Consider the following 13,556-nt stretch of genomic DNA (forward strand, 5'->3'; position numbering starts at 1 on the left):
ATTAACTCCGCCTTCTGGAGGGAGAGGGATTCTGGGTTATCTCCCAGAGTGCTCTCTGGCCCTAAGGGAGGTGTGAATTTGGTGTTTCTTTCTAAACCCTGAACTCTCCCAAATATGTGAACTCCATTGAGTACTTAGATACTTATAAGCTCTCTATGAACACAAACATTGTTTCCATCAGTATTAGCAACTTATCACCTTGTAAGGATTCCCTCTAAAGTGTGAACCAATAAGCACTATATCAATTCTATTGAGTTAACACCAGGATTCTGACTTCACCCTTGAGTTTTCATCTTGTTTCAAGTTGAGTTGACACTAGGATTCCAACAGTACACTATGATGCTCAAAAGCATTTGCATTTACTAAGTTGTCTGAGTGCAATGACTTTATATTTCTGGAATCTACCCCAGTGCCATACATTTTCTTGGCAAAGATAGCGGAGTGGTTTTCCATTTCCTTCTCCAGTGGACTGGCAAACAGAATGATTTGCAAACATAGAGCTAGTGAATGTTTGAGGCTGTATTTGAACTTAGCCTGACTCCAGGCCCTGTGCTCTATTAATTGTGCCATCTAGCCGCCTTGTATAGACTATATAGCATGTACTTAATAGCTTCACATTTTTATCAAGAAAATTCCAAATCGGGTCACGAAGAATCAAATGTGAACATGAACAAGTAAAAAAAATCCTTCAATAAATACTTTTGGAATTAAAGTAATAAAGAGTAATGAATAGAAGGCTGGTGATAAAAATCAGATAGATCTGGGTCAAGTTCCTCTTCTGACACAGGCTGTGTGACAACAGGCAAGTCACTTAACTTCTCTGGTTCTGAGCTTCTATATTTGTAAAATGATGAATTTGGACTAGATCCATGCGTGTGTGTGTCCCTTTCACAAATTTCACAGATTCACAAAGTAGCAGATTTCCATTATAATATAGATTAATGGGGGGGAGAGGCGGGGATTCCCTAATCCTAATTAGAGATAAAATTAGGAGAACCAAAATAAATGAGGTCTCAAATTGCCTTTATTTAACAGTACATTTTTACAAATTAATATTTACTAGTTTATATAGCACAATTCAAAAATTACAGAACAGTACAGCAAAAACCTATTCTAAATAATTTTAAAAAAATCCAATAACCTAAGGAAACTGGGCTGAGATCTGGCAATTAAACAGCAGATCTTTAAAAGGTAGAAATTGCCAGTGACATTATGGCAAAATATATTGCATTTACTGTATATATGAATAATATATGCTGTATACAGTCTATACCAACATTATATTTTACACCTCATATGTGCTGTTTTTAGCAACACAATGTATTTACCAGTAATGCAGTATTAAATAGCATATTACGTATTATTTATGGACAATATTATGCAATATATCCATATAGCACACGATAAAATATCCTACACACACTGCATTATCTATTATTGATACATAATGACGTGCACTATGTCCAAATCACACAAAAATCCCTTTTTCAGTATCAGAATGGGGGAACTCGAACTCGGGCCTACTCCGTCCCACTGCTGGCCCCCTTTCAGCCTGCAGCACAAGCCATGCAGTCTGGGGCGAGTCCCAGCCTCTGTTGTAAAGGGCACAGAGCAAAGACGGGAGTTGAGGGTTTTCCCCACCCCCACCTTCCACTCCAGACTGCTTTCTCTGCAGAGGTTCAAAGTATGCTTTGAAAAATGTAAAAGTAAATGATCAACAAATTAAGCCACTTCCGTTGATATCTTTCCTGAAGATCTCAGGCTCGGCCTTCGACCTTAGCTCCCCTTCCCTCCCTCCTCCTCTTTCTTCTCCGATCCACTGCAAGGGCTAAGCTTCAGCGCCTCAGCCGACAGCTCGAAGCACAGGTCAATTATATAGCCCAACGGGCGGTTGGCTTATTGACCAATGATCGTCAGATCTCTCCACAGGGTAGGAGGCGGGGCTAATTGCCTTCCTCATTCAAATAAAAAACCGGGAGATTTGCATGGCAAACCAACGGCCGATTTTCCCATTGGCTAGGAGCTCTAGAGGCGTGGCTAAGAGACTGAGGAACGAGCCCCTCCTCTTTTCATTTGCATAACGGCCCCCGCGCGTGCAGGGGAGAAGCGGGTTTGTTTTTGAATCTGCGGAGGCGGTGGCAGCGGCGGCGGCAGGCGGCGCAGAGAGGGGAGTGTGCGCGAGACTGAGGTGACGAGTTTGAGAGACGCCAGTGCGGGGCGGACTGCAGGAAGGAGCTTGGCCCTCCCTGCCGCATCTCCAGCCCCGAAAGGTATATGTGGACCCTAGGGGCTGTTATAACCATAGTTTTCTTAAATTACTATTGTAGTTCGCAGGGCTTCCCGCATTATGGCGGTCGCTGATGGAGTGTTTGCGCCTGCGCGGTTGCGGAGCTGCGGGCGGCGCTGCATGGGAGCACGTGATCCTGCGGGGTCCGGCTGTAGCTGCAATTGTGCAGCTGCTAGGGCGGTGGCTGCGCAGGCGCACTGTTCATTTCAAGAGCTAATGTGGGTGGTTTTTTTTTTTTAAACTGGACGCCATTAAGTTCTAGATTTCCCCTCCCCCTACCTTTCTGAGGCATTATCTTTCTGTGTCTTGATGTTTTTGGAAAAATGAGGAATTATCTTGAGGTCATTCATTTTCAAGAGAATATTTTACTTTTCTCCAAGGCTCTATCCCCTAAGATTTTCCCTTTCTCTCCCCAGTTCTTTAGAAACAATGAATCTGGTTTGTAAAATATAGCACACATGGTTCTAGATTATGATTTAATTCTTGGATTATTACCGAATTCAAATTTCTTATAAGAATATGTTTTTCAATATTCAATCTAGGAAAACTTACTATTATGAATTAAGGAAAATAGTTTTATGTAGCAAAAATGTTTTGGAAAAAAACTTTAAAACTGAGAATTTTGCAAATGTTTAACTGAGCCTGTAATTGTCATTTTCTGAATATGAAGGCATTCTTCTGGAAATGTAAAAGAAGAAAATATAATTTTAAGAAAATATTACATTGTAAAAAAAAAAAGAATTCATTTTATTTTCCTGATTTTCCAGATTTGTATAATTTTAAGTGTCTGAAGTTTTCATTTTAGTCAATTTGGGTACCACTGAAATAGCATTTGATCATTTCTTTCTTTTGGTTGTCTTGTATTTTATGTAACATTTTTACCAAGTTAATGCCAATGGTTATTTTTATTTTATCACCTTATATTTAAGTGTCAACAATTTTGTTTTCTTCTGATAAGTAGGCATATTTGTTTATAAACTTTAAATCTAAACACATACACAGACACAAAATATGGAAGATTTGACAAGGTCTCTGAGAAGAAAGTATTGTGTGAATATAAATTAAATGCTAATAGATCTGGAATATACCTTGCAGTCCTCTGGTCCTCCCTCCTCCTTTTGTTGAGGAAATTAAAGAGGCAGGAAGGTTAAATGATTTACCCAGGGTCACACGGTTAAAGGCACAATTTGAATACAAGCCACAAACTCCAAGGTTTTTTGTAGTATAACTATTGGGCTACTTACCAGTAATTTTTTAACAATTTTACATATAAATAACAAATATTGAGATAAATATTTGTAAAGTTATGCTGATCATTTTAGATTAGACCATGCTATAATGTAGCTTATTTTAAATTATTTTCCCAATTTTTGGAAAACTCCAATTTTAACTATTTTGAATAATTCTAAATTTTGTGAACGAATTTAAAATAAAACCATTCAGTTACTGTGCAGAGACCTAGATTTGTACGAAGTTGGTACTAGATAATTTTAGTTATTTTGAATAATTTTAAATCTTGTAAACAGATAAAAAAATGAAAACATCCAATTACTGTGCAGAGACCTAGATTTGTACCATGTTAATACTAGATAAGGAAGTGATATATCAAAACTGGCATTACTGGTGCCTAAAACAAATAGAAAAATAGAGGGAAAAGTAAACTGAAACAATTGAAACTTTCTTGTTGTATATTTTAAATAAATATCATATAAAATAAGTCAGAGGTGGAAGAATATGGGAATAGAACTTATTAAAAATAATTCAATAAACATTTTAACTTCTGCTAGGACAATATTGTAAAATACTCTTTTTTGTTTCACCATTAAAATTGGTATTAAATCTTATCTCCTAGAATTTTGGGAAATCTTTTTATATGTGTTTTAGAATTATAAGTAATGGTGTTTTACATTTCTTTTATTGGAGTTAGGAGAGACTTGGGTTCAGATCTGGCCTCTGGACAGTTTATAATAGTGTGATCTTACATGACAACCTTTCTAAGCCTGTTTCCTTTTCATATGAGGGTAAAACTATATATATATATATATATATATATATATATATATATATATTAGTGTTAGGAGAATCAAATGGGATAAGTAAATCTGTGTCAGTTATTAAATGATTTTTCTGGGAAGTGACTTTAAATGTAAATATTTTAGGAGGGTTGAAAATATATTTGAAACAATTGCATATTTGGTTAATACTGATATTAATTGATTTTTAAATACACATAATTTTAAATTTAAAATCTTAAGGGATATATACTAAAACAATTTTTTTGATAGGGAAATTTCCTACGCAATTTTAATTTTTGTTTGAATAAAGATTTTAAAAATTAAGAGATTTTCCTTGCCAGTAAATATTTTGTCTCACTATTTAGTCAGCCCTGGCTTTTAAAATCCTTCATAACCTTCCACCTACCAGTCTTTCCAGCCTTATTATGCAGTACAACCTTTCTCACACTCTCTTTTCCAGCCAGACTGCCTTATTGTTCTTTACATGATTCACTCCATCTCTGTTCTCTGCCTTTTGTGCTGTCTTCCATGCCTGGAATGATCTTCCTCCTCAGCTCTTTCCTCAGAATCCCTTTTATGTTTTTCATGAGTCAGCTCAAGCATTTTACAGGAAGCCTTTCCTATTCTTCCCTACTGTTACTGCCTTCCTTCCGTAAACTACTTGTCTTTTATCTGTATATACTTAGATACTTACAGTCACCTCTCCTGTCAATCTTTTCCCTCCTCCCCTCCCCCTTAGGTCCTTGTTGATTTTTTTTGTCTTTGTAGTAGAGCAAAACTGTATGTGAAAAGGAGCAGCAGTAAGGAAAAATAGAGTGAAACCATATTATGGAAGGATTTGAATACTGGGAATCTGGAATTTATAAATTTAAGTGGAATTTAATGTATGTAGTTTCTGTGCTTAGTGAATTCATGTGAATTGCTGTCTTTTTTTTTTTTTTTTTTAAATTGCTGTCCTTTCAGTAGGATGGGATGTTCTTTTTCTTAATGCTTAGGTTGCCTAAATGGAATTTTATTTTAATTGCATAGTTCATAAAACAGCCCTTTGTAGTGCAAAGTACACAAGTTTATGAGTCAGATTTTTTAAAACAACTCTGCTTGGAGTTGGTATGGCCTTATACAAGTCACTTCCTTAGTTTTGAAATACAGTAATTTTGTCTTTATCTCTAAATTTTAATGTGTGTCAATCTTTGTAACATTTGATTCTTTTAATCATACCCTTTCCTCTGATCCTCTATCCTCTTGGTCTTCAAAAGTAACAGTGCTTTTCTTTCTCCTTCTAACCCTCTGACGGATTATCTTGCTGATTATCATTCTTGCCCTGATCCCAAGTGTAGGTATTACCTCAAGGCTTTCCCTGGACTGCTTTATTTTCTCTCCCTGCACTCTTAACAGCAAGGAAAGGAGTGTTGTAGAAGACGATGGAAAAATAGAAAGGGGCTGAAGTATGAAGAGTTTTAAATAGATATTAAAGAGAGAAACTTATATTTGATCTTGGAGATAATAGGGATCCTTTGAAATCTGGGTAGAGGTGGAGGAAGTTACATAGCAGTTGTGGAAATCAACATTTGTTAGCAGTGGGGAAAGACTTAAGGCAGGATGACCTAAAAGGAGATCCTGCAATAGTTCAGGACAATAGTGATGAATAACTGCAAGGGTGGCTATTATGTTAATGGAGAGACTGGGGCATATGCAAAAGATTTTGTGGAGATAAAAACAGCAGAATTTGTTAAGTATTGAGTATATATAGAGTAAGATTGAGGAATTGAGAATGGTACTGGGCTGATGATTCTGAGTATCTAGAGGAATGGTAATATCTTCATCACTAATAAGATTTTGAAGGAAAGATTGAATTTTGTTTTGAATGTAGAGTTTATCATTTCCACAAGACTGGAAACTAGTTTGAAATGGTTAGGAGTCAGTAAGGAAGGAAATAAACATTTGGGGTTTGTCTACATATATTTGATAACTTTCATCAGCTCCCAAAGTTCAACTATCAGATCATTAAGCATTTAAAGGCCTACTATGTGTCTGACACCAGCTTAGGACAGAGCCTTTGGAGCAGAGCCACAGTTAATGGGTATGGATGGTGATCCAGTAAGAGCTCTGAAGAGAGATCAAACAGCTAAGAGGGAAAACCAATAATAATGTCATGAATATCCAGAGAGAATAAAGTATTCAGAATGCCAGAAAGGAAGATCTGAGCACAAGTTATGCTTCTGAGAACAATATGGTTATATTAACCTGGGAAACTTTTACTAAAATTTTCAGGGGTCTAAACAGAACATCTTTTTTTTTTTTTTTTTTTTTTTTTTTTTTATTGTAGCTTTTTATTGACAAAACATATGCATGGGTAATTTTTCAACATTGACTCTTGCAAAAACTTCTGTTCCAACTTTTCCCCTCCTCCCCTCCACCCCCTCCCCTAGATGGCAAATAGTCCCATACATGTTAAATATGTTACAGTATATGTTAAATACAATATATGCATACATATTTATACAGTTATCTTGTTACACAAGAAAAATCGAATTTAGAAAGAAGGTTAAAATAACCTGTGAATAAAAACAAAAATGCAAGCAAATAGTAACAGAAAGCATATAAATGCCATGTTGTGGTCGACACTCATTTCCCATGTTTTTTCGATGAGTGTAGCTGATTCTGTTCATTACTGATCCATTGAAACTGATTTGGATCCTCTCATTGTTGAAAATAGCCACTTTCATCAGAATTGATCCTCATGTAATATTGTTGTTGAAGTATATAATGATCTCCTGATTCTTCTCATTTCACTTAGCATCAGTTCATGTAAGTCTCTCCAAACCTCTCTGTATTCATCCTGCTGGTCATTTCTTACAGAACAAGAATATTCCATAACATTCATATATCACAGTTCACTCAGCCATTCTCCAATTGATGGGCATCCTTTCAATTTCCAGTTTCTAGCCACTACAAAAAGGGCTGCCACAAACATTTTTGAGCATACAGGTCTTTTTCCCTTTAATATCTCTTTGGAATATAAGGCCAATAGTAACACTGTTGGATCAAAGGGTATGCAGTTTGATAACTTTTTGACTATAGTTCCAAATTGCTCTCCAGAATGGCTGGATCCATTCACAACTCCACTAACAATAGTGTCCCAGTTTACCCACATCCCCTCCAGCATTCGTCATTACCTTTTCCTGTCATTTTAGCCAACCTGTCAGGTGTGTTGTGGTCTCTCAGAGTTCTTAATTTGCATTTCTCTGATCAATAATGATTTGGAACACCTTTTCATATGAATAGAAAGAGTTTCAATTTCTTCATCTGAAAATTGTTCATATCCTTGACCATTTATCAATTGGAAAATGTTTTGATTTCTTATAAATTTGAGTCAATTCTCTATATATTTTGGAAATGAGGCCTTTATCAGAACTGTAAAGATGTTTTCTCAATTTATTTGCTTCCCTTCTAATTTTGTCTGCATTAGTTTTGTTTGTACAAAAGCTTTTTAACTTGATATAATAAAAATTTTCTATTTTGTGATCAATAATGATTTCTAGTTCTTCTTTGGTCACAAATTCCTCCTCCACAGGTCTGAGAGGTAAACTATGTTCTTCTAATTTATTTATAATCTCATTCTTTATGCCTAGATCATGAATCCATTTTGAATTTATCTTAGTGTGCGGTATTAAGTGTAGGTCAGTGCCTAGTTTCTGCCATACTAATTTCCAATTTTCCCAGCAGTTTTTGTCAAATAGTGTATTCTTATTCCAAAAGTTGGGGTCTTTGGATTTGTCAAACACTAGATTGCTATAGTTATTGACTATTTTTAGACTTAAACTTGGTATGTCAAAACAACTCATTATCTTTTCCTTAGAGGCAGGACCATCTTCTAACCTCTTAGGCTTTCGGCCTAGAAGTTATCTTCAGTTTCTCATTATTTCTCTCACTAACAAACAGATCCTTTTCTCATGTCCAATCAAATGCCAAAAGCCTTTTGATTTCATCTTTGCAACATCTCTTTAGTACTGTTCCCTTGACACTTTGATCACTCCAGTGCAGGCTCTATGCATTGTAACACTGGATTATTGCAGCCTGCTTCAGTTCTCTCCCCAGTGCACATATGATCATGTTACTCCCTTACTCAAAGTCCAGTGGCCCTCTATTGTCTTCAGTAATACAAAATGCTTTGTTTGGCATTCAAAGACTCATAACCTAGCCTCCTCTTATCTTTCCAGTGATGCTGGCCTCCTGGTTGTTTCATAAACAAGGTATCTCATCTCCGAGCACTAGGATTTCCTGGCTGTTCCCTGTACTTGGAACGTTCTCTCTTTTCTAGTTCCACTTTCATTACTGGCCTTCCTCACTTCCTTTATGTTTCTTCTAAAATTACTTTTTTTACTTGAAGCCTTCCCCAAATCCTCTCTGTTAATGAATTTCTTCCTGTTTGTCTTTTGTTTATGTTTGTTTGTAAGTGCCTTGAGGACAAGGTTTGTATTTTGACTCTAGCTCTTTGCTTATCTAATAATTTGGAGTATGGTGCTTAATTAAGAGTACTAGTTGTAAAGAAGTAACTTGAGCTGTACTATATATATGATCTCTTCACTAAAAATTTGTGCCTCATAATGAAATCACTGATCTGTGCCAAAATAAAAATGCTGATTTGTCTATTTTTAAAAGAATGAAGAGTAGTATTGGTGACCTGAAAAATATGTAGTTATATGGTACTCTGACTTGAATTATGTGATTTTATGCCTTTGGGCATGTCTAAATTATGTACTCTGTATAGTTTCTCATAAAATTGTATTTTAATTTAAACTCTACTAAAGTATAACATGATTTGACATGATTTGGCATGAGTAAGACATGTATTTTGGGAAGTTGGTCTAAGTTAGTTTAATGAGATGATTCTTAGCAAAATGGACTTCTCCCTCCATTGGTGCAGATTGTCATTGTGCATTCATGCTTTCTCATCTTGTATGCATATAGTTTTCATTCTATAAATCTCTCATAAGTCCATCCAACATGCTGAGTAGCTCTTCCTCTATTTGAAATTGCATTATATATCAATGCAGCCATTATCTTTTGGATATATGAACTATATGCTTATTTATTTTCAGTTCTTAAGTCATATTCATGGTACTATCTGTTCTCTCTGCCTGTCTATACTTGCCTCTGAAATTCATAATCTTTTTCCAGCATTTCTCTAATAATAGCTTTTATGTTGTATCTGTTGCATACTTCTTTAATAATAACAATATGCTGTCACCTACTTGAGCCCCTACTGTATCATTTTATTGCCTTTTGGGTGACCTGCAGTTTTGATTCTTTAGAGGAGTGGTGCTATCTGTTTTGTGTCAGATAACACTAAAGAATATTAGTGTTTGAAAGGTGCCTCTAACAACAACAAAGGGGTGGGTTTAAAAAAAAAAATAGTCCTGGCCATGCAGCTTTAAGTTTTGAAAAGTGTAAAATATATATTCATATTTCAAATACTTTCATGACATATCCAGGCAGAAAAATGACTGCTGCATATCTGCTGCTCAGTAGCTTTTGAATCAATTTCCTGTCGGCTTCATTGACTTTTTGACAATGGAAAGTCCAGCTTCTTCCTGACACCCATAGAGATCAATGAGTGCCATTCCCTTCCAAATTTCTGTCATTCATTTAACTCCTGATTAGCCATGATGGTTTGGGTTTTCTATAAACCTTTTTGAATGACTTGTCATTCAGAAAATATTGATTGAGCATTTCCTCTTTGCAAAGTCATTGCCAGATATTGTGGGGGATACAAAGAAGGCAAGTTTCTGCCTGCCAGAGTAGATAAGCAGAATTCCTGAAATATTGGAACAAGAATAAGCCTTAGGCCAAGATCTTCTACTCTGACCCCATTTTTACAGACAAGGAAACTGATCTAGATTTAACAAGCAGAAGTTTTTGCGTGCATGTATTGTGGAGGGGTCTTTCTCTCTCTCTCTCAGCGTTATGAGAAGCCTACTGTATGCCAGGTGCTGAAGTAGGTACTGGTGATATGGAGAGAAAAAAAATGAAAATTGTTCTCTGGGAGCTCCCTTTCTTCTGAAGGGAACATGTATATGTCAAACAGATACAAATAAATTCAAGACACTTAGCAAGAGAAAAGTGCCAGCACCTACCAGAACCAGGACCAAGAAAGTTGGCCTTTTGAGGGGCAGTTAATTGGTGCAGTGGGTAGAGCACCATCCCTGAAATCTGTAGGACCTGAGCTCAAGTTTGGCCTCAAGACACTTAACACTTCCTAGCTGTGTGATCCTAGGCAAATCACTTTCATTCCAATTGCCTCAGGAGAAAAAAAAAAAGCTTTGTTTGTACTGTTTCTTTCTAAGGAAGGGAAGATTCTGTGAAGTCTGGAAGTACATGGAAGATGTAAATGAAATGGGGAAACAAAATGCCAATGTGAGACACAAAGAAGATCAGTTTGGCCTAATCTAAGAGTGTGGGAAGGGTAGTAATATTCTTATATGGCTAAAGAGATAAGTTGGAGACAGTTTTTGTTTTTGTGTACTTTGAACGACTTAATAGCTAAAGGACAGAACCCTAGTTTAGAAGTTTATATTTTATCCCACCAGTTTCTATATCTAGATTGATTTGGGTTATGTTGTTTATTTTAAAAATTGAAAGTATTGTTACTATTTTCACTTTAGGCAAATAAGCAATAAATGAACTAATGATTGATCTTAATTTTTGTTTTTAAAAATTTTTTATTCATATATTTTTATATTATCTACATTTCCCATTGGAACTGGCAGAGACAACTTTTTAAGTTTTCAGTGTGAGCATTTACACTTCAGAAATTGCAAGGGTACAAATGAAGGAGGGATTATAATTTTATTTGATTACATTGTTTTATTGATTGTCTAGACTTAAAGAATGATAGAAAAAATATTAATAATACAAATTAAACTTAAAAATGTGTGGAACTTGGAGCCAGTTAAACTTTTGTCAGCATACCTTTGCTTACCCCCTTCTAGACAACTACCCCTTGTAATAAATTATTAAGAAAAGGATAAAAAGTTCTGTAAAACTTATATCAAAAAACATCTCCCATTCAAAATGTAGTCACTACAGTTTTGGAACATTCAGTTTTGATTGATTAGGTATTATTCTTTACATTAACATTATATCATTCGCTGCTTGTCTGTATTCATCATTAATAATTTAATAATTTCTTCTAGCATAGCAATATTTTTATACCACAAATTGTTTAACCATCTTCCAGTCAATGGTCATTGACTTCCCTTTCCCCCCAGTTTTTTGCCACTACGAAAAATGCTTCTTTAAATATTTTGTTGTGAGTGGCTTTTTGTTACTGACTTCCTTTGGGTATAAACTTACCAGGGCAAATTTTAGGTCAACAGATTTAGATATTTTAGTCCATTTGCACAATTCCAAATTCTTATCCCAGAGTAGAGTAATTGGACCAATTCATAGCTTAGCTAATAATGTATCAATGTGTTATTCTTTTCATAATTCTTTCACTACTGACTTTTCTCATCTTTTGAAGTCTTTGCCAAGTAGTTGGATGTGAAGTGAAACCTCAGAGTTGTTAAGATTCATATTCTCTAATTTTAGCATCTTGGAATATGTTCACATGGTTGTTAAATAATTTGTAATTCTTTTGAGAATTGTCTATATCTTTTGCCAATAAACTATTCGGGAATAGCATTTTATCTTATAAATTTCTTTTTGATATCTTTGTACCTTAGATACCATTGGTCTTAATTTCTAAAGCAATTAGTTGATTTTCTTAACACATACAGTCAGGCCATGTTTTCCTGACTGAAAGATTCCTGATAATAATAGAACTATGTACATAAAAACAATAAAACTATTTATCTATTAAATTTTCTGTTAGACAGAATATCATAAGCATATGATAAACATTTAACTAATAATTGAATTGAATCAAATATGAGTAAATTTAGAAGGTTAAAATATTTTTGTCATGGTTTTATTTTGTGGTTATTTTCTTATTTCTATGTAGCCTAGAGATTTTATCCTAGTGCTTTTTAATCATCTGAGACAGACTTAGACAGAGATGGAAGATGGTTATAGGCTTCATTCAAACCTTTGCTAGAAAGAAGGAAAAGGAAAGTTGCTACAAGAAGCTTTTTTTTGGGGGGGGGGGGCGATTGAGAGGAAGAACTGAAGGAATTGGAACAAAGGAAGCTGGGGATAGTGAGCCACTTATTCTGGTTTGGGAACACAAAACTGATTTTTTAAGATGCCTTTTTGGAAATGATTTAGGCAAATTTAGGAAAATTTGATTTCACCTATATGTGTTATTTCATCAGATTAAGGAAATTTGTAAATATCTATCTTCTTGTTAACTAGTTCTGGGTTTGATAGAGTTTAAAGAGAAATTGTCCCAAGATGTATTATTTTGCTATTATTCTTTCTTGTGTAATGTTCTGCTATTTTGCTGGTAGACAAAATAGTAGCTTGATAGCATTTTGAAATTAAAGTATTAATCTCATTAAAACTCATAGAAAGCATCTTAAATTATAGCAGACTGGATGATAGAGAGGTGCTGTACTTTAATACTGTTTGCACATAGTTTTGACTTTTGCTAAGTCTGTTTTGAAACCTTTCATTTCACTTAGTTTGGTAACATTTATTTAAAATGTTCATAATGTTCCAATTCCAATATAGTTTGTTGAATTATTATCATCCTTTTTACAATGCATCTTGTCTTTACATTTGAGCATGGGGATTGTCTCATCATAATACAAAATAAGCAAGTTCACAACAAACAAACTTAAAGAAAATCCAGAATGATGTGAGCTCTTCTAACCAATTTGCTATTGTTTCCCATTTTTTCTTGCTTTATTTCAATATTTGACCTAGACTTAAATCATCACAGGTTGATACATCTTCACTTACTTCTGTCGTCTTTGTGGGAGAAGAGGTAGAAGAAATAATTTAATGTTTGTTTGTTTAAAAGAATTTTGGTTGATAGACTGAGTGCTGGATAAAATCAGTTAAATCAATTCCCACTAAGTTGAAATTTGCTTTCTTGGTAAGAATAAACAGAAGATGCATTTGGACAACTAGAAAATTTTTAGTAAATCTCAAAGGAATTAAACAAAAGGAAATATAAAAGTTATCAAAGCAAGGTAGGTAAATAATTTATTGTTGAGTAGTATGAAAGTAGAATTAATTATAATTCTTGATAGTTTAGATAACTAATTGAAATGTACTTTTAGGTGCTATGTTGTTACATCTAAAGTCTT

General features: G+C 34.7%; 1 protein-coding gene across 1 annotated transcript in view; it reads left to right on the forward strand.

Annotated features, from left to right (window-relative positions):
* Positions 1-2,097: 2,097 nt before the first annotated feature.
* ATF7IP (activating transcription factor 7 interacting protein) overlaps positions 2,098-13,556 on the forward strand; it is a 144,528-nt gene continuing 133,069 nt past the window's right edge. Inside the window, exon 1 of the mRNA XM_003771237.4 lies at positions 2,098-2,270. The gene's annotated coding sequence lies outside the window, so the exon portion shown is untranslated. The remainder of the gene's footprint in view (positions 2,271-13,556) is intronic.

This window comes from Sarcophilus harrisii, chromosome 5 (assembly GCF_902635505.1).
Source record: "Sarcophilus harrisii chromosome 5, mSarHar1.11, whole genome shotgun sequence".
NCBI classification, from domain to species: domain Eukaryota; kingdom Metazoa; phylum Chordata; class Mammalia; order Dasyuromorphia; family Dasyuridae; genus Sarcophilus; species Sarcophilus harrisii.